The sequence below is a fragment of the Xenopus laevis genome, chromosome 5L, assembly GCF_017654675.1.
Source record: "Xenopus laevis strain J_2021 chromosome 5L, Xenopus_laevis_v10.1, whole genome shotgun sequence".
In the NCBI taxonomy this organism is placed as follows: Eukaryota; Metazoa; Chordata; class Amphibia; order Anura; family Pipidae; genus Xenopus; species Xenopus laevis.
This window is the reverse complement of record NC_054379.1, coordinates 5883606-5910984: the sequence shown is the minus strand read 5'-3', so window position 1 is coordinate 5910984 and position 27379 is coordinate 5883606. Positions and strand designations below refer to the sequence as shown.

At 41.5% G+C, this 27379-nt stretch overlaps 1 protein-coding gene across 3 annotated transcripts in view; it reads right to left on the bottom strand.

Annotated features, from left to right (window-relative positions):
• The window catches only part of LOC108716083 (potassium channel subfamily K member 12), a 65823-nt gene that overhangs the window by 12735 nt on the left and 25709 nt on the right, over nucleotides 1–27379 (bottom strand). The gene's annotated exons all lie outside the window — the stretch shown is intronic.

Sequence of the window (27379 nt, the reverse complement as noted above, 5' to 3'; positions counted from 1 at the left end):
TTTTGACATCGCTGAAGTAGAAAATGGTTAGCGTTTATTATGACAGAGCGGGAGGTTTTGGGGATGGTTGGACTCTGCTGCTGTTTGCACTCATAAAATAGACAATTACATAGAGATTTCCACAAGAGAGGAGTCATATTATCTGAAAACAATTAAAGGTGCAAGAAATCTATTTTTTTAAGTTAGGACCCCTGAAATGGCAACCCTCCAAAACAGCACTGCGCTCTGTCAAAAAAAACCCTGACTGTCCTACCTGATCCCAAAAAGCAGGGTCCCACATGATCCCAAAAAGCAGGCTCCTACCTGATCCCAAAAACCAGGCTCCTACCTGATACCAAAAAGCAGGGTCCTACCTGATCCTAAAAGCAGGATCCTACCTGATCCCAAAACACAGGGTCCTACCTGATCCCAAAACGCAGGGTCCTAACTGATCCCAAAACGCAGGGTCCTACCTGATCCCAAAAAGTAGGGTCCTACCTGATCCCAAAAAGTAGGGTCCTACCTGATGCAAAAAACAGGGTCCTACCTGATCCAAAAAGCAGGGTCCTACCTGATCCAAAAACCAGGATCCTACCTGATCCAAAAAGCAGGATCCTACCTGATTCAAAAAGCAGGATCCTACATGATCCCAAAACGCAGGGTCCTACCTGATCACAAAAAGTAGGGTCCTGCCTGATGCCAAAAGCAGGGTCCTTCCTGATCCCAAAAAGCATGGATACTACCCGATCCCAAAAGCAGGGTCCTGCCTGATCCCAAAACTCAGGGTCCTACCTGATCCAAAAAGCAGGCTCCTACCGGATCCCAAAACACAGGGTCCTACATGATCCCAAAAAGCAGGGTCCTGCCTGATCCCAAAAAGCAGGGTAGCACAGCAGTTGGCAGGTGTCACCTTGCACCACTTAATATTCTCTTGGAAGTGTATGCCGATACTCAGGGCCGGATTTACATAGTGGGTGCCCCTAGGCCTGTTTCTGTTCGCCCCCGTCCCCCGTCCCCTTCCCTTTATTTGTGCACATATGAGAATTTTCATCATCAGTTCTGGAACACTGGGGATTGGCACAGAGGAAATTTTTTAAAAACTATTGTGTTTCCTGCTCATCCCCAGTGTTTCTGAACCAATAAATGCAAAATCTGAACCATAAAATCCTGAAAGCCCTAGGCCCAGGCCTTGGTGATACAATTAGTCTGTAAATCTTTTTGCATACTTAATGACATCATAAGCCACTGCACCCTCACCATTGGGGAACAAAATGACAGACTGGTTAATATGGAGGATCCCGTTCCTTCTAGATTTCCCAAAAACCAAATGTACCTTCATTATGCAACCAATGGTCTCTTCAGAGCCAGTGTGAGAGAAGTAAAAGTTAGATAATCAAACTACCCGCCCCATTAAAATAATAAACTCTCCCTTATCTGTAACCCTGAGACACAGGCCACAGTTGGGAGAAAAGTGAGGTAATGTTTATACACAGTTTATTTTCTCTAATTAAATAAGCTCTTCTGATTATAGAGGTAGGGGGTAGTAGGGGTAGAAACAAAACGATGATATGTCCTTTATAACAATAAAACAAAGAAGAAGCCATGGATGTTGTAATAAGAAGAAAAAACTTAAATTAGTCAGTCTGTGCTCTGCAGTTGATCGTCCCACTATCTGTGACGGCTCACTTAGACTTCCTCTATCCCTCTCCTTGGAATAGTTGGGTTATACTGTGTTGTATCATTGTCTCCAACTAATCAGAACCATTTTCATAATGACGGTGGTCAACGCTCATGATTTCATCTTCTGATGTTCTTTTTTTGGCACAAGCATTGGCCATCCTTTTGAATCCACTTGTTTCCACTTGTTTGGGGCATGTTATGTAGATGACCACATTTGACAGTTTGTAACTATTTGGTTACAACCCTAGCCCACTGCTTGGCACCCAGAACCTAACCTGTCTCCAAAGTTCTCCCCTCTTTTATAACAGGAACCTGCCTCCACCCAATGATGTTGAAAATGGACAGAGTAAGCATGATGTCATCAATGGAGGGGAGAGGGTTGGTATGAGAGCATCACCAATGGGGAGAGACTGTAAGGGGCACTCATCCTGGTGGTCCAGTGGGCCGGCGGGGATGCCTGCCGCGTGGTGCTGCCTCCTTGGTGTCCTGCAATACTCTGCCTTAGGGCGCACGCGGCGCGCACTTTTGGTTTTTCTGTGATTGTGTCATCGCGCAAGGGCGCGAGATTCAAATGTATTTAAAGGGACTCTGGCACTGTGAGGATTGCCCGTTATTGTTCATCTTTGTAAATTCCCGGGTGCTATTCCTGATTTTCCTGATATTCTGTTTCCTGTTTTGACCCCTGCCTGATTGACTACTCTGACTTCTGTAATCCTGACCCTTGCCTGGTAAACAGACTATTCTAAACTCTGTGACCTGACCTGTGCCTGCTTTGCCAGCCAATGTAGTGTGGATTAGCACACCCACCTTGTCGATAAGTGAAGATATGCCTGGTGCACGTGGGTGGAGGCTCGGCAACCCCCCAAAGCGGTAATCTAGAAAGAACCTCACGGCACACAGGTCTGCATAAAGTTTTCAGTGATTTATTGAAGCGGAGTGCACAGCAACGTTTCGGGGTCACCCGAAACTTGACAAAGGGGGTGACCCCGAAACGTTGCTGTGCACTCAATAAATCACTGAAAACTTCATGCAGACCTGTGTGCCGTGAGGTTCTTACTACATTACCGTGCCTCTTGATTGATCTCCTGGCTTTGACCCTTGCCTGCCTGACTCCGCTTGAATTCTGCCCGCACCGACCTGGCCTGTTTGACTACGTTTTCATTTAATTCTTGTACTATGACCTTCTGCCCAAAGACTTTGCTTAACCATTGTGCCCCTCATCTAGAACCCTCGCTTGGTTCCTCTCTTTATAAGACCTGCCGGCAACCAATTCGGGCTCCTCCCAAGGTAAAAGTTGGCTGTTAAAAGCAGAAGCAAGAGCCAAGACCAGGGAGCTTAGCATTGGTTCTGGACTCTGGGTGCTGATTCGTGACAGAGACCCTACTAAGTGTCTTCACCTGAATCTGCCCATCGCCAATACGAAATAATCTCTGATACCTTGGGTTGTAAAAGTTAAGTCCCTGACCAGTAGAATCCTCCATTAATTTATATTTATCTGTTACAGGAAAGTGAATTACTGAACCTAATGTTTCCCACAATAAAAAGGTCATCTGAACGTCAAATCTACAACCCAATGGAATCGTATTCAGGTATGTTTGTTCCAACAATTGCGGCGTATACTGCATCTCAAAAATAATCCTCAAAGCATCGCATTTCCGACAAGTTTCAATAGGATTTAGCACCTCTGTCAGATGAATGAAAATATATCCAGACATATTTGTCTCCAGGCTGCTGAGATATTGAGTCCCTGTGCCAGAACAAATGAATGGATCAGCTCCCCAGCATTGTCACCAAGGTCTCTTTATACTAAATGGCAGGAGAACGCAATTCTCTTTCAACACATTTTCATGGTTTGGGGCAAGTTACAGCAGAACGGAGCGTTGATAAAAATAGTGTCAAAGTGTGTTTTGTAAATATTGAAAGATAAATCGATATCAGAATTGGAATCTTAGTTAAATGTTATGATGTTATAGGGACACCATTACTACTGTATTTGGTCTTTCCACTAGTTTTCTGGTATTGAAAAGACGCATTTTATATTGTTTCATATATAAAAGCAAAAGGAAGTTCTAACAAAAGTATGGGAGTAGGACTTATGTGCATTGCCTATACCGTACTCATCTGGAGATTCTGATTTACAACCCAACTTGCACCCTTGTTTTGTTGTGCTGCTGTGTTACATTTAGGGACGCTGGGGAACCCTGGAGTTACCATCACCCTATACATGGTTCTAGGGTTCAGTGGAATTTGCCAACAAACACTTGCACCAAAAGAACCAACTTGTCCCCTATCTGCAAAAATAAATGCCCTAGACATGCACAATTGCATTTCTTTTTATGGGTCAAGCCCACCTTCTTCATAGTAACATAGTAAGTAAGGTTGAAAGAAGACACACATCCATCAAGTTCAACCTTAAAGGAGAAGGAAAGGCTAAAAGTAAGTAAGCTTTATCAGAAAGGTCTATATAAATACACCAGTAACCCCTCAAAGTAATGCTGCTCTGAGTCCTCTGTCAAAAGAAACAGCACATTTCTTTCCTTCTATTGTGTACTCATGGGCTTCTGTATCAGACTTCCTGTTTTCAGCTTAAACCTCCAGGGCTTGGGCTTGAGCATGCTCAGTTTGCTCCTCCCCTCCCTGCTGTAATCTGAGCCCAGAGCTATGAGTGAGCAGGGAGAGACTCAGGCAGGAAGTGATGTCACACCAAGCTAATATGGCAGCTGCTATCCTCAGGTATGGCAAAACATTCTACAGAATAAACTTAGCATTCTAGCTTGCACTATTGCAGCTAATCTATTGGCAATAAACTGCAGCTGTAGCTTTCCTTCTACTTTATGTCTATATATATCCTGCCTAACTGCCAGCTGATCCAGAGGAAGGTGAAAACCCCATTGAAGCCACTCCAATTTGTAATTATTCCTAGTGACACTAGAATCTAGGGGAAAACATGTTGTTTTCCATTTCCAAATTCCCTCTTTCTTCAATAAATTGTGTAAGTCTGACAGCTCACACAACACTAACAAGTAACACAGGCCCAGGTGCCCTTATTATGGGTATGTATTTCTGATTTCCTTTTGTTACAGGTATTATATGATTTTTATTACTCATATTTCTATGCAATCCCTCTCCTGTTTATAGTCCTTTCTCTTATTAAAATGAATGTATGGTTGCTAGGGTAATTTGGGTGCAACCAGATTACAAACTGGAGAGCAGCTGAATAAAAAACTAAATAATTCAAAAAACACAAATGAAAAAATTGCAAATTGTCTCAGAATGTCACTCTCTAAATTATATTGAAAGTTAATATAAACGACCCCTTTAAATATGTAGTCCTTTATAAAATGAACAGATGCTCAAACCTTGGTCACTGAATTTCAGTTGCATTATTCTTTATTAATTGTAAATCTGAATAACCTCATCCTCAATAACCTCCGTGCTGCAGCTGCCTCGATTTCCCTATATTCCATTTTTTACATAATCACATTGTAACATCGTTAAAAGGGATTGAAAAAGACAAATTCTGTCAAGTCCAAGTAAAAACCCAGCATCCATACACACACTCCTCTATACACTCACATAAATTAAATACTGTATACCCATATCTATACTAATTGTAGATTTTTGTATCACTTCTAGCCTTGGATATTCTGCTTGTCCAAGAAATCATCCAAGTCCCTCTTATAGGGGTTGTTCACCTTTGCGTTAACTTTAATTATGGTGTCGAGAGTGATATTCAGAGTAAATTTGCAGTTGGTTTTCATTTTTATTATTTATGTTTTTTGAGTTATTTAGCTTTTTATCCAGTTTGTAATTTCAGCAGTCTGGTTGCTAGGGTCCAAATTCCCCTAGCAACCATGCACTGATTTGAAAAAGAGACTGGAATATGAATGTGAGATATACAAAAACCCCAAGATCCTTCTCATTTAAGGAAACTCCCAACACACTGCCATTTAGTGTATAACTTGCATTTATATTATTTTTGCCAAAGTGCATAACCTGCATTTATCAACATTGAACCTCATTTTCCAGTTTGCTGCCCAGTTTTCCAGTTTAGACAAATCACTGTGCAAAGTGTCAGCATCCTGCATGGAACCTATAGTTCTGCACAATTTAGTCTCATCTGCAAAAATAGAAACAGTACTTTCAATGGCCACCTCCAGGTCATTAATAAACAAGTTGAAAAGCAAGGGACCTAGTACAGAGCCCTGCGGTACTCCACTAACAACACTGGTCCAATTAGAAAATGTTCCATTTACCACCACTCTTTGTAGTCTATCTTTTAGCCAGTTCTCTATCCAGGTACAAATATTATGTTCTAGACCAATATTCCTTGATTTAACCAGTAACCTTCTGTGTGGCACTGTATCAAAAGCTTTAGCAAAGTAGATCACATCCACTGCTATCCCAGAGTCAAGGTCGCTGCTCACCTTCTCATAGAAAATAGTAACAAAAGTTTTGCCACTGGTGTGAAAATGATGGGGGGGAAACTACAGTTAAAATGAAGAACAAAACTTTCGCTCCTTATCAAATGTTCTAATTTACTGGCGTAGTTATAACAAACAATGATATTTCCCTTGATTTCACATTTTTACATAATTATTATTGCTGAAAATGGTTCTTTGTCTGCGGAAATCGTCACTTTTTTTCAATGGAATCTCTAGGTAGGGAATAACGGGCTGAACTGTATTATTAACTTTAATAACAGGTTTCAGTGTTCACGCAACAATAGATTTTATCATAATCTACTGACGTTTCTATGAGGCCGAGAGCCAAATATTTTGCAATTCAAAATCATGTCGAACAATAGCTCTATTTTTATCTATGAACAAATACATGCAGATGATTATTTAACTCTTACGTGGGTAAGACATCTGCTGAAATGGAATTCCCGAGAGTCGAGGTATATACCTAAAGTTTTTGCAATATAGAGTCACGTTTTTCTTGATTTATAAAGTTTGTGGATCTGTGAGTTCCTGCTGTGATCCTTGGCCAGTCAGGAATGAGAGTCAGATTAGGGGTTAGAGGAGGAGGTTGATCTTTAAGCGAGAAGAGAAGTTTTTTGGATTTTCCACCTACAGACACGCTTGAATATTTTATTGGTTTTAAAAATAAATGGGTGGGATCACCCTGGTTTTAAATTTCGTGAACAACATGTTGCTAATAGAGACACCTAAGATTAAATACCGGATGGTATGAAACGTGTAAGGTGGCCTATATGGGGTTAGTATGTACCTTTTTAATATGATACTGAATAAATATTTTTGATTTTTAATTGAACATGGGACTTATACTTTATATATATGTTTAATTGTTGATGCCCTGGGAACTGGGGCGAGTCCATATATCATTTGATATATAGTGGGACATTCACTAAGATTCGCAGTTGCGCTGGCGTCCACTTCGCCAGGCATATTTTCGCCAGCGCTCTGCAAATTCTCTAAAATCCAAAGTTGCGCTCAGGTGTAGTGTAAGGTTGCGAAGTTACGCTAGCATTAATTCGCCAAGCAAAGCGAAGTTACGCTAGCGATGGTTAATTTGCATACGGCGCCAAATTGAAGTTACAATAGAGGAATACGTAGCATCACTACACAAGCCTGGGAAACCTTCAAAACAGCAAATAAAATTTTTATTTTACCCTACACATGTGCCCACTGTATAGTTAAGTTGCTATGAGTTAGGAAATGTAGGGGGGAAGGAGGGGAGCCCCAAAAAAAATGTCGATCTTTTTCAGCCTATCACCCATAAAAAATGAAAAAACACCAGCGTTTTTTGGGACTTAGAAAAATTTTTAGCTTTTTTTGAAGAAATCCCTATCTACTCTATTGCGCTTCGCCTGGTCTGAGGTGGCGAAGAAAGTCTGGCACAAAAGGTAGCGTTCAGAATCATTCGCGCGTTAGTGAATTTGCTTAGTTACGTCCGTTGTGCAAATTTGCCAGGCGTAAGGGTGCGAAGTAACACTAGCGAATTTACGCCAGCGTTCGTTAGTGAATCGGCGAATTAACGAAAATGCCTGGCGAATTCACGCTAGCGTTAGGCACTTCGGCGTTTAGTGAATTTGCCCCATAGTGTTTAGCAGTCAGGAATGAAGCCATTAATGTTATTCCACGAAATTATGAAATTTACAATATCAGAAAGTGATATGTGCATTAAACACATCATTGTATCTATAGGGATGTTATAAGGCCAACATTCTAAGTAATTGTAATTCAGAGCTTTTTGGATAATGGGTTTCTGGATAATGGATACTAGTTGCAGACTAATGCTCCCATGTATAGTTTTTACTCTTGTAACAAACTGGTTGTTATTTATAAACACCGGGCAAATTTGCATTTGGGCAATAAAATGGAGTTTATGGGAGACGGCCTTTCCGTAAAATACCGGATCCCATACCTGTGTTCATATAAAAAAAGTCTTTTGCACTCAAATTCAAATAAACACAATTTCTTTTATAAGATAGAATAGTTTTCCATTTTGCTGAAAAGTCAAGTTTGGAATTAAATAATATACCTCAGTTTGAGAATATGACTAGGAAAGAGCAAACCTTTTTTTTTTGCCTGGTACAGTTTTGTGGCAAAAGTCATGTTTTAAAATATTTTCACAAATCCACGCAAGAATTCCGATAGAATCGTCATGAGTTTGGTTTTGCTGGAAACACCCCCCCCCCAAGATTTTGTTTAGTATAAAAGATTTACCTTATTTTAATCAACAGCTTTTCCATATTAAATAGGTTTTCATTTTTAAATTCTTACATTTCAGTACAGGTTATTAGGAAACTCGTTATCCAATATGCTCCGAATTACGGAAAGGCCGTCTCCCACAGACTCTATTTTATCCAAATAATCCCAATGTTTAAAAACTGATTTCCTTTTTCTGTGTAATAATAAAACAGTCGCTTGTACTTGATCCCAACTAAGATATAATTAATCTTTATTGGAGGCAAAACCAGCCTATTGGGTTTATTTCATGTTTATATGATTTTCTAGTAGACTTAAGCCATGAAGATCCAAATTACAGAAAGATACGTTATCCGGAAAACCCCAGGTTCTGAGCATTCTGGATAAGAGGTCCCGTACCTGTATATTTAAAAGTATCATTTCAAACAGCGACAGAAAACAAATGCATAGAGCCCCAGTAAAGCCAGGTGAAGAACATCTGCTTTAAGGTCTGACACGGGGCAATTAAAGACCAGTTAATGATGATGATACAATAGAAACCATTAAGTGACTTTTACTCTGTAATGTGCTCATTGAAGTTCATTCGTGCCTGACTTTGTTACTGGGGTTTCTGCATCCAGCATTGATCTTATGTCTCCATAAATACCCAAGAGAACTTCCAACCTCCGGCTCCATGGACCATCATCTCCTCCACTCACAGCTCATTTGTCTCAGAGATGAAGCTCCTTCCCCACATCCCAGACTGTTCTTTCCTGTTTGATTCTTTTTAATATTCCATCAAGTCAGGTTTCTCAGAATGAACATGATCATAATAAGAATTCTCCGTCACTATCAGTACTGATGCACAATACAGGTCACTGTGAAACATTGGTCAATAAAAATAATAGAAATAATAATAATAAAAATGGGATAAAAAATAATATTTTTGGTTTGCTTTTTGCCTACTATAGAGTAATTAATTCTACTTGTATCAAGATCCAGATGACCCCTCCCATACCAATTAGCAAAACGACTGTAGCATAACATTATTCAATCCATATGTCCAAATATGGGATTTATGTGTCCAACACATGGGATTTAATAATCCATACTGATACATAAACACAACCTATCACTATAATATCACTAATACTGCTTTACACTCCCACACCAATAGTCCCTGCTTGGTGGAGAATACAACTGACTAGTGATGGACCAATAAATTCGGCAGGCATGAGTTCACGGGGAATTTCCACGTTTTGCCGCCGACAAATACATTTGCAAAACGGCAGGGAAAAATTCCCCTGCGTTTAAAAAATTTGGGCGTGCGGCAGAACAGTCGCGCGCATAAAAATTGTTGCGCGTCAAAATTATACTGGCGCCCATTGCCTCTAATGCATTTGGACAAAATAAGTATGTATATAAAAATTGTCGCAGGCGTCGAAATTGACACACGTGAAAATAATTTTGACACCCACTGACTTCGAAGCGTTTCACAAATTTTTCGCAGTTTCGAAATTCGCAAATTATTCACGCGAAACAGGACAACTTTGCCTATCACTACAACTGACAGTTAGGGGCAGATTTATCAAGGGTCGAATTTCGAAGTAGAAAATACTTTGAAATTCCACCATCAAATTGAAAAATTTCGACTTCAAATATCGAAGTCGAAGTATTTTTCAGCAAAATTGCCCATGCAGCGATCAAAGTAAAATCGATCGATCGAACAATTAAATCCTTCGAATTGAACAATTCGAAGGATTTCAACGATCAATAGAAGGATTTTACTTTGACCTCTAAAGACTTAGAAAAATGCTGTAGAAGGTCCCCATAGGCTGACATAGGACTTCGGCAGGTTTAATTTGGCGAAGTATTGAAGTCGAAGTTTTTGTAAAGAGACAGTACTTTGATTATTGAATATTCTAACTTTTTTTCTTCGAATCGAAGTCGAAGTCGTAGTATCCTATTCGATGGTCGAAGTATCCAAAAAATTACTTCAAATTTTTTACTTCGAAAATTCCCTTGAATTCACTTCGACCCTTGATAAATCTGCCCCTTCGATCACTCAAGTTGGAAGGGCATAGGGCTTCCACCTTTCGGGAGCATGCCCAGAGGCGGAGCTTGCCAGTGACATCACAGGGTGGGAGTTTCCTCATTTGGAAAACCAGTCAGAAAATTTTGAAAGCCCTTCCGAAAAAATGGGTGGCATGTGGCAACCCTAATTGAAATGAAATGTTGCCGTTACAATATTTTACTACAAGTGGTAAGAAGCACCGCCCCTGTTTTATATTCGGCCAACTAGCGGGTAGATTAGCCTAAATGTTGGTGAACTTAATCCCCCTCCATTATGATATGCTTGTGGGGTTGCCACCTGGCTGGTTTAAATGATCCTCAGTGCCGATGTGATTAAAGGAGAACTAAAGCCTAACTAAAGAAGTAGGTAGAAATGTTGTACATGATGTTTAGTTGCTTCTGTACCAGCCCAAGGCAACCACAGCCTGTCTCCACATATACATGAAATAATCAGACATTGTCAGGAGTTTCCGTTGTGGTGCTCTCTGCTTGGGGAGTTTGCTAAAAGGGGTTGTTCACCTTTAAATTTTTAAAAATGAAGTTAAAACACCCACATGTTGCCCTTTATTACAGGACTGTTAAAGGGGTTGTTCACCTTTAAATTAACTGTTAGTATGATGTAGAGAGGGATATTCGGAGACAATTTGTAATTGGTTTTCATTTTTTATTATTTGTAGTTTTTGACTTATTTAGCTTTTTATTCAGCAGCTCTCCAGTTTGTAATTTCAGCCACCTGGTTGCTGGGGTCCAAATTCCCCTAGCAACCATGCACTGATTTGAATAAGAGACTGGAATATGAATAGGAGAGGCCTGAATAGAAAGAGGAGGAATAAAAAGTAACAATAACAATACATTTGTAGACTTACAGAGATGGGGGTCAACTGGAAAGAGTCTGAAGGAAAAAGTAAATAATTTAAAAACTATAAAAAAATAAACAATGAAGACCAAATAAAAAGTTACTTGGAATTAGCCATTCTATAACATACTAAAAGTTGACTTAAAGGTGAAACACCCCTTTAATGTTGATATTAAATTCTGAGCTGCTGCAAAGACCCACTTGCAGTAACTCAACAGGAATCTCTTGTCTTACATAGATACACACATCAGAACTTTAGTTGTATGAATAATAACAATACTTTACTATAGCTGTAAATAAATGCCCAGAACTCCCATGGGATAACATTCATATAAAATAATTCTTCAGGCAAATCAATGTCACCAACTAATTTGCCACGTGTTTCTCTGCCCAGTTGCACACACTCTTGTTAAATACAGGTATGGGACCTCTTATCCAGAATACTCGGGACCTGGGGTTTTACGGATAATGGATCTTTCCGTAATTTGGGTCTTCATGCCTTAAGTCTACTAGAAATTCATGTAAACATGAAATAAACCCAATAGGCTGGTTTTGCTTCCAATGAGGATTAATTATATCTTAGTTGGGATCAAGTACAAGCGACTGTTTTATTATTACACAGAAAAAGGAAATCATTTTTAAAAATTTGGATTATTTGGATAAAATGGAGTCTATGGGAGACATAACTTCGGTAATTCGGAGCTTTCTGGATATCGGGTTTCCGGATAAGGGATCCTATACCTGTACAGGGCTTAGGTTCTGGTTTCTGTGCCTAAATGAGATTCATTGTCCTGAATGAGGAGCCTGTAGTCCCGGTCATCCCATTGGCTGTAAGTGGAATATCAGAATGAACTCAGGACAGATTTATATGGAAGTGAAGGAAAGATCAGTAAAGGAGAGAATTTATCAGGCTGAACAGAAGCTGCAGGAGGAACAACCTGAAAGACGGCCAAGAGCACTTTAATTATTTAGCGCCGGCCTAAAAGTGTTGCCTTAAATGCTGTTTGTACTGGAAACACAAGATTCCAATTATAAATGTAGAGCTACTTGGGGAACAGGGCACAAAACAGGAGACAAACACAACATATAATAAATATTTATACTCAAGTCCATTCTGTATATGTGTAACTGCAGCTGAAACGTCTGACAAGTTAAATGTCTGTCTATATATTTAGAATAACATAAGTTATAGCCATTTTCTTGGCAAGTCATTTAGAGGATTCACTTGGGGAAATGAGAATTAAGAGCAAACGAAGGGTCAATTACAACCACAAATGCAGCATTTCCCCCCATAGTTTCAGACAGAAGCAGTTGGGTCTGATGTGTAGGGATGTAGCGAACGTCGGAAAAAAAGTTCGCGAACATATTCGCGAACTTGCGCAAAAACGCGAGCGGTTCGCGAACGGTTCGCGAACCCCATAGACTTCAATGGGAAGGCGAACTTTAACATCTAGAAAAGACATTTCTGGCCAGAAAAATGATTTTAAAGTTGTTTAAAGGGTGCAACGACCTGGACAGTGGCATGCCAGAGGGGGATCAAGGGCAAAAATGTATCTGAAAAATCTGCCTGTGTGTGCTTGGAAGAGATAGTGTAGGGGGAGAGCTGTTAGTGATTTCAGGGACAGATGATAGTAAGTTTGCTGGCTAGTAATCTGCTTGATACTGCTCTGTATTGGAGGGACAGAAGTCTGCAGGGATTTGAGGGACATTTTAGCTTAGGTAGCTTTGCTGGCTAGTAATCTACTGTTCTCTTTAAACAACTGCCATACGTTGACCTTGTAGGCATTGTTTGCCCAGTTTTTTTGGACGCAGCCACTGAAGCACAGTTGCCATAAAAAATATGCCATATAAATGCTGAAAATAGTCATTTTTCGCCATACGTTGACCTTGTAGACATTGTTTGCCCAGTTTTTTTGTTTGCAGCCACTGAAGCACAGTTGCCAGAAAAAATATGCCATATAAATGCTGAAAATAGTCATTTTTCGCCATACGTTGACCTTGTAGACATTGTTTGCCCAGTTTTTTTGGTTGCAGCCACTGAAGCACAGTTGCCATAAAAAATATGCCATATAAATGCTGAAAATAGTCATTTTTCGCCATACGTTGACCTTGTAGACATTGTTTGCCCAGTTTTTTTGGTTGCAGCCACTGAAGCACAGAGGCCAGAAAAAATTAAACCAGTAGGGTTTGCACCCTAGTTTGTAACGGTGGCGGAGGGAGGAGGAGGACGCTAAAGGACAGCTGTGTGTGGAGTCATGAGGCTTGAAGAGAAGGACAGCTGCATAGAAGTCAGAACAAGTCTTCCGGCGTGCAGTAACCCTCCGAGATCCACCCCTCATTCATTTTAATAAAGGTCAGGTAATCGACACTTTTGTGACCTAGGCGAGTTCTCTTCTCAGTTACAATCCCTCCTGCTGCACTGAAGGTCCTTTCTGAGAGCACACTTGAGGCTGGGCAAGACAAGAGGTTCATGGCAAATTGTGACAGCTCTGGCCACAGATCAAGCCTGCGCACCCAGTAGTCCAGGGGTTCATCGCTCCTCAGAGTGTCGATATCTGCAGTTAATGCCAGGTAGTCCGCTACCTGCCGGTCGAGGCGTTCTTTGAGGGTGGATCCAGAAGGGTTGTGGCGCTGCCTTGGACAGAAAAACATTTGCATGTCTGACGTTACAGACTGGCCAAAGGGCTTTGTCCTTGCAGGTGTGCTCGTGGCAGGATTACTGGCACCTCTGCCCCTGGAATGTTGATGAGTTCCTGAAGTGACATCACCCTTAAAAGCATTGTACAACATGTTTTGCAGGCTGGTTTGTAAATGCCGCATCTTTTCGGACTTGTGGTATGTTGGTAACATTTCTGACACTTTATGCTTGTACCGAGGGTCTAGTAGCGTTGCGACCCAGTACAGGTCCTTCTCCTTAAGCCTCTTGATACGGGGGTCCTTCAACAGGCATGACAGCATGAAAGACCCCATTCTCACAAGGTTGGATGCAGAGCTATCCATCTCCGCTTCCTCATTATCAAGGACTGCATCATCCACGGTCTCCTCCCCCCAGCCACGTACAAGACCAGGGGTCCCCAAAAGGTCACCACTAGCCCCCTGGGAAGCCTGCTCCTGTTGGTCCTCCTCCTCCTCCTCCACAAAGCCACCTTCCTCCTCTGACTCCACTTCTGGCACCTCTCCCTGCGTTGCAGCAGGTGCCTGGGTTCGTTCTGGTGATTCCGACCAGAAATCGTGCGCTTCCAGCTCCTCGTCACGCTGGTCTACAGCCTCATCTGTCACTCGTCGCACGGCACGCTCCAGGAAGAAAGCGAAGGGTATTAGGTCGCTGATGGTGCCTTCGGTGCGACTGACCATATTTGTCACCTCTTCAAAAGGTCGCATGAGCCTGCAGGCATCGCGCATAAGCACCCAGTAACGGGGGAAAAAAATCCCCAGCTGTGCAGTTCCAGTCCTACCACCCAGTTCAAAAAGGTACTCGTTGACGGCCCTTTGTTGTTGCAGCAGACGTTCCAACATAAGGAGCGTTGAATTCCAGCGAGTCTGGCTGTCAGAAATCAAACGCCTGACTGGCATGTTGTAGCGCTGCTGAATGTCAGCAAGGCGTGCCATGGCTGTGTAGGAACGTCTGAAATGGGCCGACACCTTTCTGGACTGGGTGAGAACGTCCTGGAATCCTGGGTACTTGGAGACAAAACGTTGGACTATTAAATTTAACACATGTGCCATGCAGGGCACATGTGTTAAATTGCCTAGTCTCAACGCTGCCAACAGATTGCTTCCATTGTCACACACCACTTTTCCGATCTGCAGTTGGTGTGGGGTCAGCCACCGATCGGCCTGTGACTGCAGAGATGACAGGAGTACAGATCCGGTATGGTTTTTGCTTTCCAGGCACGTCATCCCCAAGACAGCGTGACAACGGCGTACCTGGCACGTCGAATAGCCTAGGGGGAGCTGGGGGTGCACAGGTGTGGAGGAGGAGAAGGAGGACCCAGCAGCAGAGTAAGAAGAAGAAGAAGACGAGGTAGAGAGCGATGGAGGAGTAGAGGTGGTGGCAGAACCGCGTGCAATCCGTGGCGGTGACACCAACTCCACTGTTGTTGTTGAGCTACCCATTCCCTGCTTCCCAGCCATTACCAAGTTCACCCAGTGGGCAGTGTAGGTGACATACCTGCCCTGACCATGCTTGGAGGACCATGCGTCAGTAGTCATATGGACCTTTGGCCCAACACTAAGTGACAGAGATGCGGTAACTTGGCTCTGCACATGTTGGTACAGGTGTGGTATTCCCTTTTTAGAAAAAAAATTGCGGCTGGTTACCTTCCACTGCGGTGTCCCAATTGCTACAAATTTGCGGAAGGCCTCAGAGTCCACCAGCTGGTATGGTAAAAGCTGGCGGGCTAAGAGTGCAGACAAGCCAGCTGTCAGACGCCGGGCAAGGGGGTGACAGTCAGACATTGGCTTCTTACGCTCAAACATGGCCTTCACAGAAACTTGGCTGGTGGCAGATGACTGGGAATGGGAACAGGTGGTCAAGGTGGAAGGCGGAGTGGAGGGTGGTTCAGACGGGTCAAGGAGAGCAGAGGTAGAGCAGTAAGATGCTGGACCAGAAGGAGTGTGGCTTTTAGTTTGCCTGTTGCCTTTGAGGTGTTGCTCCCAAAGTGCTTTGTGCTTGCCGCTCATGTGCCTTCGCATAGAAGTTGTACCTATGTGGCTGTTGGGCTTACCAAGGCTCAGTTTCTGACTGCACTCATTGCAAATTACAATGCTTTTGTCAGAGGCACACACATTAAAAAAATCCCACACTGCTGACTTTTTGGAAGTGTGCGATCTGGCGGTAACAGTAGAAGTTGGCGGCATTGGGCGGCAATGGCGGGTGCGTTGGCCGGCTGAACACAGGTGCCGATACATGTTGTTGCCCTACTGATCCCTGCGGGCTGTCCTCCCTGCTTCTTCTAAGTCTTATTCTCCTACTGCCTCTCTGACTCTCCGTCTCTCCATCTGAACTACCCTCCTCTTGCTCTCTTCTACTAGGCACCCACAAAACATCAATCTCCTCATCATCATTCTGCTCAGATGCATCAATTTCTTCTGACACATCACAGAAGGAAGCAGCAGCGGGGACCTCCTCCTCATCACTCATTATGTCCATCTCTATCGTGTTCTCTGCCAGAATTAAATCTGGTGTAAGGTCCTCATCTCCTTCATCTTCTTCTGGCAATAATGGTTGCGCATTACTCAGTTCAAGAAACTCATGGGAAAATAACTCCTCTGACCCCAGTGAAGAAGGGGCACCGGTGGTGGAGGAAGTGTTACGTGGGGTGGCCATAGCAGTGGAGGATGAGGAGGATGTTGTGGTAAAGTTAGAAACGGTAGAGGATGGGGTGTGCTGTGTAAGCCAGTCAACTACCTCTTCAGCATTTTGGGAGTTCAGGGTCATTGGCTTTTTAAAACTGGGCAATTTGCTAGGGCCACAGGATTGCATAGCAGCACGGCCCCTAGCACGGCCTCTGCGTGGCGGCCTGCCTTTGCCTGGCATTATTTTTAAAAAACAACAACAACAACAAAAACTCAGTTGGTTTTTCTGGAAACGATAATACACACAGCTAGATGGCGGGTTGAAGAAAACAGTGTGCAAATAATGCCTACAAGGTCAACGTATACACTACTACAGTGGTGGATACGGATTACGTAAAATATATTATGGCTGCTTGAAAAAAGTCACTCCGGTGTTTTTTCTGGAGACGGTAATATTATGGATATTTAGACAGAATGTGAACAAGGTCACACAGCTAGATGGTGGGTTGAAGAAAACAGTGTGCAAATAATGCCTACAAGGTCAACGTATACACTACTACAGCGGTGGATACGGATTACGTAAAATATATGAATGCTGCTTGAAAAAAAGTAACTCAAGTGGTTTTTCTAGAGACGATAATATTATCAATATTTAGACAAAATGTGAACAAGGTCACACAGCTAGATGGCGGGTTGAAGAAAACAGTGTGCAAATAATGCCTACAAGGTCAACGTATACACTACTACAGCGGTGGATACGGATTACGTAAAATATATGAATGCTGCTTGAAAAAAAGTAACTCAAGTGGTTTTTCTAGAGACGATAATATTATCAATATTTAGACAAAATGTGAACAAGGTCACACAGCTAGATGGCGGGTTGAAGAAAACAGTGTGCAAATAATGCCTACAAGGTCAACGTATACACTACTACAGCGGTGGATACGGATTACGTAAAATATATGAATGCTGCTTGAAAAAAAGTAACTCAAGTGGTTTTTCTAGAGACGATAATATTATCAATATTTAGACAAAATGTGAACAAGGTCACACAGCTAGATGGCGGGTTGAAGAAAACAGTGTGCAAATAATGCCTACAAGGTCAACGTATACACTACTACAGCGGTGGATACGGATTACGTAAAATATATGAATGCTGCTTGAAAAAAAGTAACTCAAGTGGTTTTTCTAGAGACGATAATATTATCAATATTTAGACAAAATGTGAACAAGCTCACACAGCTAGATGGCGGGTTGAAGAAAACAGTGTGCAAATAATGCCTACAAGGTCAACGTATACACTACTACAGCGGTGGATACGGATTACGTAAAATATATGAATGCTGCTTGAAAAAAAGTAACTCAAGTGGTTTTTCTAGAGACGATAATATTATCAATATTTAGACAAAATGTGAACAAGCTCACACAGCTAGATGGCGGGTTGAAGAAAACAGTGTGCAAATAATGCCTACAAGGTCAACGTATACACTACTACAGCGGTGGATACGGATTACGTAAAATATATGAATGCTGCTTGAAAAAAAGTAACTCAAGTGGTTTTTCTAGAGACGATAATATTATCAATATTTAGACAAAATGTGAACAAGGTCACACAGCTAGATGGCGGGTTGAAGAAAACAGTGTGCAAATAATGCCTACAAGGTCAACGTATACACTACTACAGCGGTGGATACGGATTACGTAAAATATATGAATGCTGCTTGAAAAAAGTAACTCAAGTGGTTTTTCTAGAGACGATAATATTATCAATATTTAGACAAAATGTGAACAAGCTCACACAGCTAGATGGCGGGTTGAAGAAAACAGTGTGCAAATAATGCCTACAAGGTCAACGTATACACTACTACAGCGGTGGATACGGATTACGTAAAATATATGAATGCTGCTTGAAAAAAAGTAACTCAAGTGGTTTTTCTAGAGACGATAATATTATCAATATTTAGACAAAATGTGAACAAGCTCACACAGCTAGATGGCGGGTTGAAGAAAACAGTGTGCAAATAATGCCTACAAGGTCAACGTATACACTACTACAGTGGTGGATACGGATTACGTAAAATATATGAATGCTGCTTGAAAAAAAGTAACTCAAGTGGTTTTTCTAGAGACAATAATATTATCAATATTTAGACAAAATGTGAACAAGCTCACACAGCTAGATGGCGGGTTGAAGAAAACAGTGTGCAAATAATGCCTAGAAGGTCAACGTATACACTACTACAGCGGTGGATACGGATTACGTAAAATATATGAATGCTGCTTGAAAAAAAGTAACTCAAGTGGTTTTTCTAGAGACGATAATATTATCAATATTTAGACAAAATGTGAACAAGCTCACACAGCTAGATGGCGGGTTGAAGAAAACAGTGTGCAAATAATGCCTACAAGGTCAACGTATACACTACTACAGCGGTGGATACGGATTACGTAAAATATATGAATGCTGCTTGAAAAAAAAGTAACTCAAGTGGTTTTTCTAGAGACGATAATATTATCAATATTTAGACAAAATGTGAACAAGCTCACACAGCTAGATGGCGGGTTGAAGAAAACAGTGTGCAAATAATGCCTACAAGGTCAACGTATACACTACTACAGCGGTGGATACGGATTACGTAAAATATATGAATGCTGCTTGAAAAAAAGTAACTCAAGTGGTTTTTCTAGAGACGATAATATTATCAATATTTAGACAAAATGTGAACAAGCTCACACAGCTAGATGGCGGGTTGAAGAAAACAGTGTGCAAATAATGCCTACAAGGTCAACGTATACACTACTACAGCGGTGGATACGGATTACGTAGAATATATGAATGCTGCTTGAAAAAAAGTAACTCAAGTGGTTTTTCTAGAGACGATAATATTATCAATATTTAGACAAAATGTGAACAAGCTCACACAGCTAGATGGCGGGTTGAAGAAAACAGTGTGCAAATAATGCCTACAAGGTCAACGTATACACTACTACAGCGGTGGATACGGATTACGTAAAATATATTATGGCTGCTTGAAAAAAGTCACTCCGGTGTTTTTTCTGGAGACGGTAATATTATGGATATTTAGACAGAATGTGAACAAGGTCACACAGCTAGATGGCGGGTTGAAGAAAACAGTGTGCAAATAATGCCTACAAGGTCAACGTATACACTACTACAGCGGTGGATACGGATTACGTAAAATATATTATGGCTGCTTGAAAAAAGTCACTCCAGTGTTTTTTCTGGAGACGGTAATATTATGGATATTTAGACAGAATGTGAACAAGGTCACACAGCTAGATGGCGGGTTGAAGAAAACAGTGTGCAAATAATGCCTACAGGGCAAATAATGCCTAAAAGGTCAACTTATACACTACTACAGCGGTAGTAAAATAAAAAAAAGTAAAATAAAAAAAAAATGAATATTAAAAAAAAAAATTAAAGTTGGTGCTGCTGAACTACTAGGAGCAGCAGATTAGCACACCAGTCCCACTCCCCAACACTGCTAGACTAATAGCACTGGGCTCTTATAGTAGTAGTAGTAGTAGTAGTAGTAAAACAACAAAAAAATAAATAAAAGCAGTCCTTACAAGGACTACTGTTATTGCAGCAGTCAGCAGATGAGATCAGAAGCAGGACAGCTGCCCACTGCAGCTACATACAGAGCACTGCAGTAGAAGGTAGATTACTAGCCAGCAAAGCTACCTAAGCTTAAATGTCCCTCAAACCCCTGCAGACTTCTGTCCCTCCAATAACAGAGCAGTATCAAAACGATTACTAGCCAGCAAACTTTCAACTGTCCCTGAAATCACTAACAGGCAGCAGCTCTCTCCCTACACTATCTCTTCAGCACACACAGGCAGAGTGAAAAAACGCTGCAGGGCTTCGGTTTTTATAGGGAAGGGGAGTGGTCCAGGGGAGAGCTTCCTGATTGGCTGCCATGTACCTGCTGGTCTGGGGTGAGAGGGCAAAAAAAAGCGCCAACAATGGCGAACCCAAAATGGCGAACGTCGCGCGACGTTCGCGAACTTCCGGCGAGCGCGAACACCCAATGTTCGCGCGAACAAGTTCGCCGGCGAACAGTTCGCGACATCTCTACTGATGTGTCAGAATTAACTCAATGTTCTTGGATCTAAATCAGACACAATTGCGCTCAATGTTTTCCAGGTCCGTTTTGGCATCACTTTAATTGTGGCCATTGCGTAAAAACGAACGCAGTTCTGCTTGTTCTTCAACGTTAATCAGATGCAATTGTGCTAAAAGCTGGCCTGAGAGAGGCCTCTGTACCCAAATAGTTAGACGCAAGTGCAGCGCAGCTATTGAATTTGCACTTACAGTCATAACTGAGCCCTTATAGGGGACACGTTACAAATACAGGACAGAGGGATCTTTGCTTCACTCTGAAATAAACAAAGGTCATTTAGACTGGAGGGAAAGTACTTTATCTAATGGTTGTTCCATGTGTGGTCAGTGAGGCTGTAAAATGCTCTGCCTGGTGCTGTTCTGGTGACAGATTCCCTTAAAGGATAAGTAAACCTTTAAAATAAGTGAATGTAAAAATTATGAGGGGGCTATTCTAAGCACTTTTGTTACATTAATTATTTCTTTTCTTTTTATTTTCTTTTTATTCCAAGATATTAAGGGATACATGTACTGTTAATATGAATGAATTGTGTTATAACAGCGCCACCTGCTGGTCAGTTTCCCACCAGTCTGACCAGCAAGTAGTCAAGGAAGTTGTCAGGAGAAAGAAAGAGGCTGATGTTCTTCTGTTTATGAAAGATGTGAGAAAGGTTTCTAATTTTATTCCTAAGCAGAAGGATACACAGTAGATAACAGATAAGTACTACTATAGTTTATATAAACAAGCTGCTGTGTAGCCATGGGGGCAGCCATTCAAGCACAGGATACACAGTATATAACAGATAAGTACTACTATAGTTTATATAAACAAGCTTCTGTGTAGCCATGGGGGAATCCATTCAAAGGAGAAAAGGCTCCAGTTACACAGCAGACAAGCTCTGTAGAACATAATGGTGGTATCTGTTATCCATTTTTATCCTGTGCCATATAGCCGTTATTCAATTTCCGCCATTGCTCCACAGCAGCTTGTTTATATGAACTATAGTAGTGTTTCTGAAGCAAACAGATCAGTTTTACCAGTGCCGGGCAACAATACATGATATTTTCATTACTTTAAAACACTTACATTTTTTGGTGTTACTGTTCCTTTAATGGCCTGGGGGGGGGGGTTGGATGGTAAAATATCTATGTCATTATCTACCTGGCAAAGACCAAACATGGAGCAGTTTCAATGTCCCTGTTAAACTCAAGAAATAATAAAAAACAATAGGCAAAAAGTATATTCGGCATAAGCCCTATTCACTGAACTCCTGCTGATACTTTTTAATTTTTTTAAAACACCCAAATGTTGCCCTTTATTACATGACTGTTAAATGGGGTTGTTCACCTTTAAATTAACTGCTAGTATGATGTAGAGAGGGATATTCTGAGACAATTTGCAATTTGCTTTCATGTTTTATTATTTGTCGTTTTTGAGTTATTTCGCTTTTCATTCAGCAGTTCTCCAGTTTGCAGCAATCTGGTTGCTAGGGTCCAAATCCCCCTAGCAACCATGCACTGATTTGAATAAGAGACTGGAATATGAATAGGAGAGGCCTGAATAGAAAGATGAGTAATAAAAAGTAGCAATAACAATACATGTGTAGCCTTACAGAGCATTTGTTTTTTCAGATGGGGTCAGTGACCCGCATTTAAAAGCTGGAAAGAGTCAGAAGAGGAAGGCAAATAATTAGAAAACTATAAAAAAAAAAATAATGATGACCAATTGAAAAGTTGCTTAGAATTAAGGTGGCCATACACAGGCCGATAAAAGCTGCAGACAGACCGAGCTTATTGGTCGCGTGTGGGGCACTTCAACGGGCTTCCCCTATCAATATCTGACCAAGAGTCAGCTAGAAGTTGATCGGGCAATGGTAAAAACTCAGTCGGATTGCGGACTGCATCTGTTCGTTGATGCGGCCCCATGATCCGACCGCCCATATACCTTTCCTTATGATCCGAACGATCCCACGATCAGATCAGCTGATATCGCCAACCTCAGGTGGGAATATCGGGGAGAGATCCGCTCGTTTGGTGACACCACTCGTTTGGTGACGAGCAGATCTCTCTGTTTATGGGCAGCTTTAGTTATTCTATAACATACTAAAAGTAAATTTAAAGGTAAACCACCCCTTTAAACAAGCTGCACCCAGAAAGGTCACTGCTGAGCAACCAGATCTGTGACCACATGTGATGGGCCACTTTCAACAGACCCAGTCAGTGGGTGGTTGGGGTGAACCTGCTGATTTCTAAGAAGGTGCAGTGTTGTATGTGCTGATATCAGACAAAAACACACACATGCCGATCAAAAAATACAGAATGCTTTGCATTTAGAACATTCGCCTGGGAGAGGAGTGAGGTAAGAGAACACGGATCATGGAAAAGCAACGGAAATGTGGGATTCACTACCAAAGATTAGGTAATTTAGGCAGTGATGGAATAAGTTGTTGACCACAAAAAATGTGTACATTGCAAATACTACTTCTGCCTGGGACTGGGGTGACCACAACCTCAAGGGACCCCCATGCCACCACCCAAATCCTCAGTACCACCAGGTTATTCCCCAGTGTCCCACTGGCTCAGACTGACACCGACCACATGAAATTCTAGGTTATTTGGACAACTGAATCTTGGTTCTCTAAGAAAGATCCTCAATGTCCTCAATTATTTGGGTCTGTTAAATCTCTTCTGAATTAACAGTTGGGACTTATAAGAGAACCTCAGAAAAGTGCAACGAATCTCAAGCAATGTATGACTTGTATAGAATGAAAGGCTAACAAATGACAGTTATAAAGGGAAATTCAGAAAGGATTTTTAATCTGCATATTCATAGTATCTACAAGATCAATATAAAGATTTGTTAGGTTACAAGAGGACATCCATGGAGACCAAAGAAAATGCGATTTCACCATCAGCATATGATGGGTTCCTTCAGTGAAAGGGCATTAAGGTTATGGAATGGAGGGGGTGGTAATGAGGCATTCGATCTTTAGTATTTATTCAAGAAGGAAAGTTCCCCCAGGAGCTTGAAATGGAAGCTGGCCTCTTGAGAATTTCGTTTTCCTTTCTCTGGATCAATTTATTGAGTTTTGTGGGAAGGTTGAACTTATTCTTTAAGTTGCATGCAAATACTTCCTACTTTTGTAGAATGCAAATGTTATTTTTTTTTACATTTTTTAATACTGCAGTTGAGAAGCAAAATACTCCTGATAATCTTGGATAGTACAAAACAATAAAAAGCAGACCTTTAAAGGACATGGAAAGTCTTCTTCAGTAGGGGGTGCCAAAACTCTAAGCACCACTCCAGAGAATTAAAACCTTATTTTCTCCTTGTTTTCTCCTTGAGTTGGAGCACCTTAGCTGCTGGTGCCTGACCCTGTCAAGTGTTAGTATTTATATTACAGTAAGTACAGTGCCCAATGCACAAGTTGCACAGAGAACATAAAGCCCAGAAGAAGTCACTCTTCCAGTCCATTAAAGGAAAACAAGAATGAAACCCTAAATGAGAAGTAAAATGCTCCTGATACTCTTGGATAGTACAAAACAATAAAAAGGTAGACCTTTAAAGGACATGGAAAGTCTACTTCACTAGGGAGTACCAAAACTATAAGCCCCCCTCCAATGAATTAAAGGGTCGCTTCTCCTTGTTGAAAAACCTGGACCAGCCAGAAGAACATTCTGTAGAAGCCTCCTAAAGCTTTCCACGGTCTTTAGTAAATGACTCTGCAATCACAGTAACAGTTAATAGGAGTTGAAGCACTTTAGCTGCTGCTGCCTGACCCTCTCAAGTATTAGTATTTCTATTTCAGCAAGTACAGTGCCCAATGCACAAGTTGCACAGAGAACATAAAGCCCAGAAGAAGTCACTCTTCCAGTCCATTAAAGGAAAACAATCATGAAACCATCTGTAGTTAAACCGACAACACAACTTTGGGATGAATTTAAGCACCAAGGCAAAGGAAAGACGTTCCTGTTGATGGGGAACTGGGCAAACTGGGAATTCTGCAGAAAACCAGCCTTATGCAAAGAAGCCAATTATTCTGCATGTTTTCATTCAGGTCACGCGTATTCAGACTGGGGAATTCTCAGTAACTCCTGAGATTGTCGGCCCAAAACCGCAAAATAAGAAGCAATTACAAGCCAATTTGTGGACATCTCATCGCCCTCAATATTGTGCACAGCTTGAAGTGTCACTTTGCTGAAATCCAGGCACCAATCTTGTGACGGATGAACGGCAAAGGATTTTTTCCTCTAGTCGTTCCATTTCCGCATCAGTATGAAATGTCCTACATGAATATTTCTGCAGTTACAAAGGGGCCCATTCCAATAGGCATGGGAAATATGATGCTCAGTTGTTGCTGGTGCATTAATATTTACACAACTATGTGACACCAAAAAGTGAATAAATTATACAAACAACCTCTTAAATGCTATACTTGGTGGGAACCCATTGTGACGTAGGGTAGGGTTTTTTTAAATTTAGGGTTTAGTTCTCCTTTAAGCTACAGGATGTCACTGCATCTCTACTTGGAGAAGTTATAGCTAAGGCTGACTTTTGAAACTTTTATTATTAATGTACAATGGAATTACATTTTCTTTCATTGTGCAAAAAGTAGTGATGATTTTAAGGGTTTGGGGCCCATCTGACCTGTAGAAACGCAGCAGAGACTGTGGGTGGGGGAAGCCATGTTGTTTCTGCTCTAGGAGATGGGCAGAAAGCCCCAGTGCATGCTGGTAACTTCCATCTACAACATAGCAGTTCCTGACACTCTACAGAGCAGAATGCACATCTTGCACCATTGAATATTGTACAGAAACTGCCCACTCAAATGTATTTCTGTGCCAGGAATTCTCATTATCACATATTTACCCCATGATGCCAAACACATTCCAGGCCATCGGAGAGTCTGTAGTCTAGCAAACCAAGAATACGACGCAAGAACGAAACACTAAAGAAAAAACAAAGCACATAAAATTTAAATATTTGCTGTTGTGTCACATTTATTGCTCTAATCGACCTCATTCTGGACTTTGTGATAAATAAACTCTAAATGCACAAATTTAATCTCCTTTGGCATCGCTTCTTCTAATTAATAGAAATGCGTTAACGTTTTGGGTTGTTTTCCTTTCCAAGCTTCTTTTTGTACTTAGGCCTGTGTCACTGATTGAACATTATAATTAACCTGTACTACAGAAAACCCAAATCTGACCAGTGAAACCCAACCACAGTACCAAAGGGTCTCCCAGTAGCTTGAGTTGTCCTCATCCTATTAAACATTTATTATTTCTACCACAGATCTTTATCATTCCTATTCCATTTGACACTATCTCCATCTTATTTTCATGAAAGAGGCCCTGGATTTCCTGTTCTCTGGAGGTCTCTGGATGTCAGGTTCTCTGGGGGGCTCTGGATGTCAGGTTCTCTTGTGGCCATGGATGTCAGATTCTCTGGATTGGCCCAAGATGTCAGGTTCTCTGGGGAGCCCTGGATGTCAGGTTCTATGGTGGGCCCTGCATGTCAGGTTCTCTAGTGGCCGTGGATGTCAGTTTCTCTGGATTGCACTATATGTCAGGTTCTCTGAGGGGAACAGCACGTTAGGTTCTCTTGTGGCCCTGGATGTCAGGTTCTCTGGATTAGTCCTAGATGTCAGGTTCTCTGGGGAGCCCTGGATGTCAGGTTCTATGGTGGGCCATGGATGTCAGGTTCTCTGGATTGGCCCTAGATGTCAGGTTCTCTGGGGGGCCCTGGATGTCAGGTTCTATGGTGGGCCATGGATGTCAGGTTCTCTGGGGGGCCCTGGATGTCAGGTTCTATGGTGGGCCCTGCATGTCAGGTTCTCTTGTGGCCCTGGATGTCAGTTTCTCTGGATTGCACTATATGTCAAGTTCTCTGAGGGGAACAGCACGTTAGGTTCTCTTGTGGCCCTGGATGTCAGGTTCTCTGGATTAGTCCTAGATGTCAGGTTCTCTGGGGGGCCCTGGATGTCAGGTTATGTGGTGGGCCATGGATGTCAGGTTCTCCCTGGTTTGCCATGGATGTCAGGTTCTATGGTGGGCCATGGATGTCAGGTTTTTTGATGGGCCCTGGATGTCAGGCCAAAAATGCAGTACTCTCCTGTGTGTTACACTGCACTGCATACAAACTGTTCTTGGACTTGGTCGGCATCCCTTCCCAGCTGAAACCCTCAGTTCCCTTCATTAAATCTGAAGTATTTGCTGCTTTATACTCTGTCCATCTATTACACAAATAGTTTTATCAAATTGGACATAAAACAGGCAAAATGAAGATTTAATGTTATATATTAGAAGGTCTATATTAAAAAAAGTCAACATTTCTGCTGGGTTTGATGTGACATGTAGTAAAAGCTCGGGGACCTTCAAACAGATTAATGACAGAATCTGAGGATGGAAATAGTGTTTATCAGTGTAATTAGTTTTTGAATGAACAGAAAGAAAATTAAAGAAAATGTTGTCTTAATTACGTATTCATATTCTCTTTGTTGTTCTGATGGATTCTGCACATAACCTGCTTAGGTATTAAATGGGTGGTTTACCTTTAAATTAACTTTTAGTATGTTACAGAATTGTTAATTCTAAGCAACTTTTCAATTTGCCTTATTAATTTTTTTTATTGTTTTTTAATTATTTGTCTGCCTCTTTCCAGCTTTTAAAGGATAAGTAAACCTTTAAAATAAGTGAATGTAAAATTGATGAGGG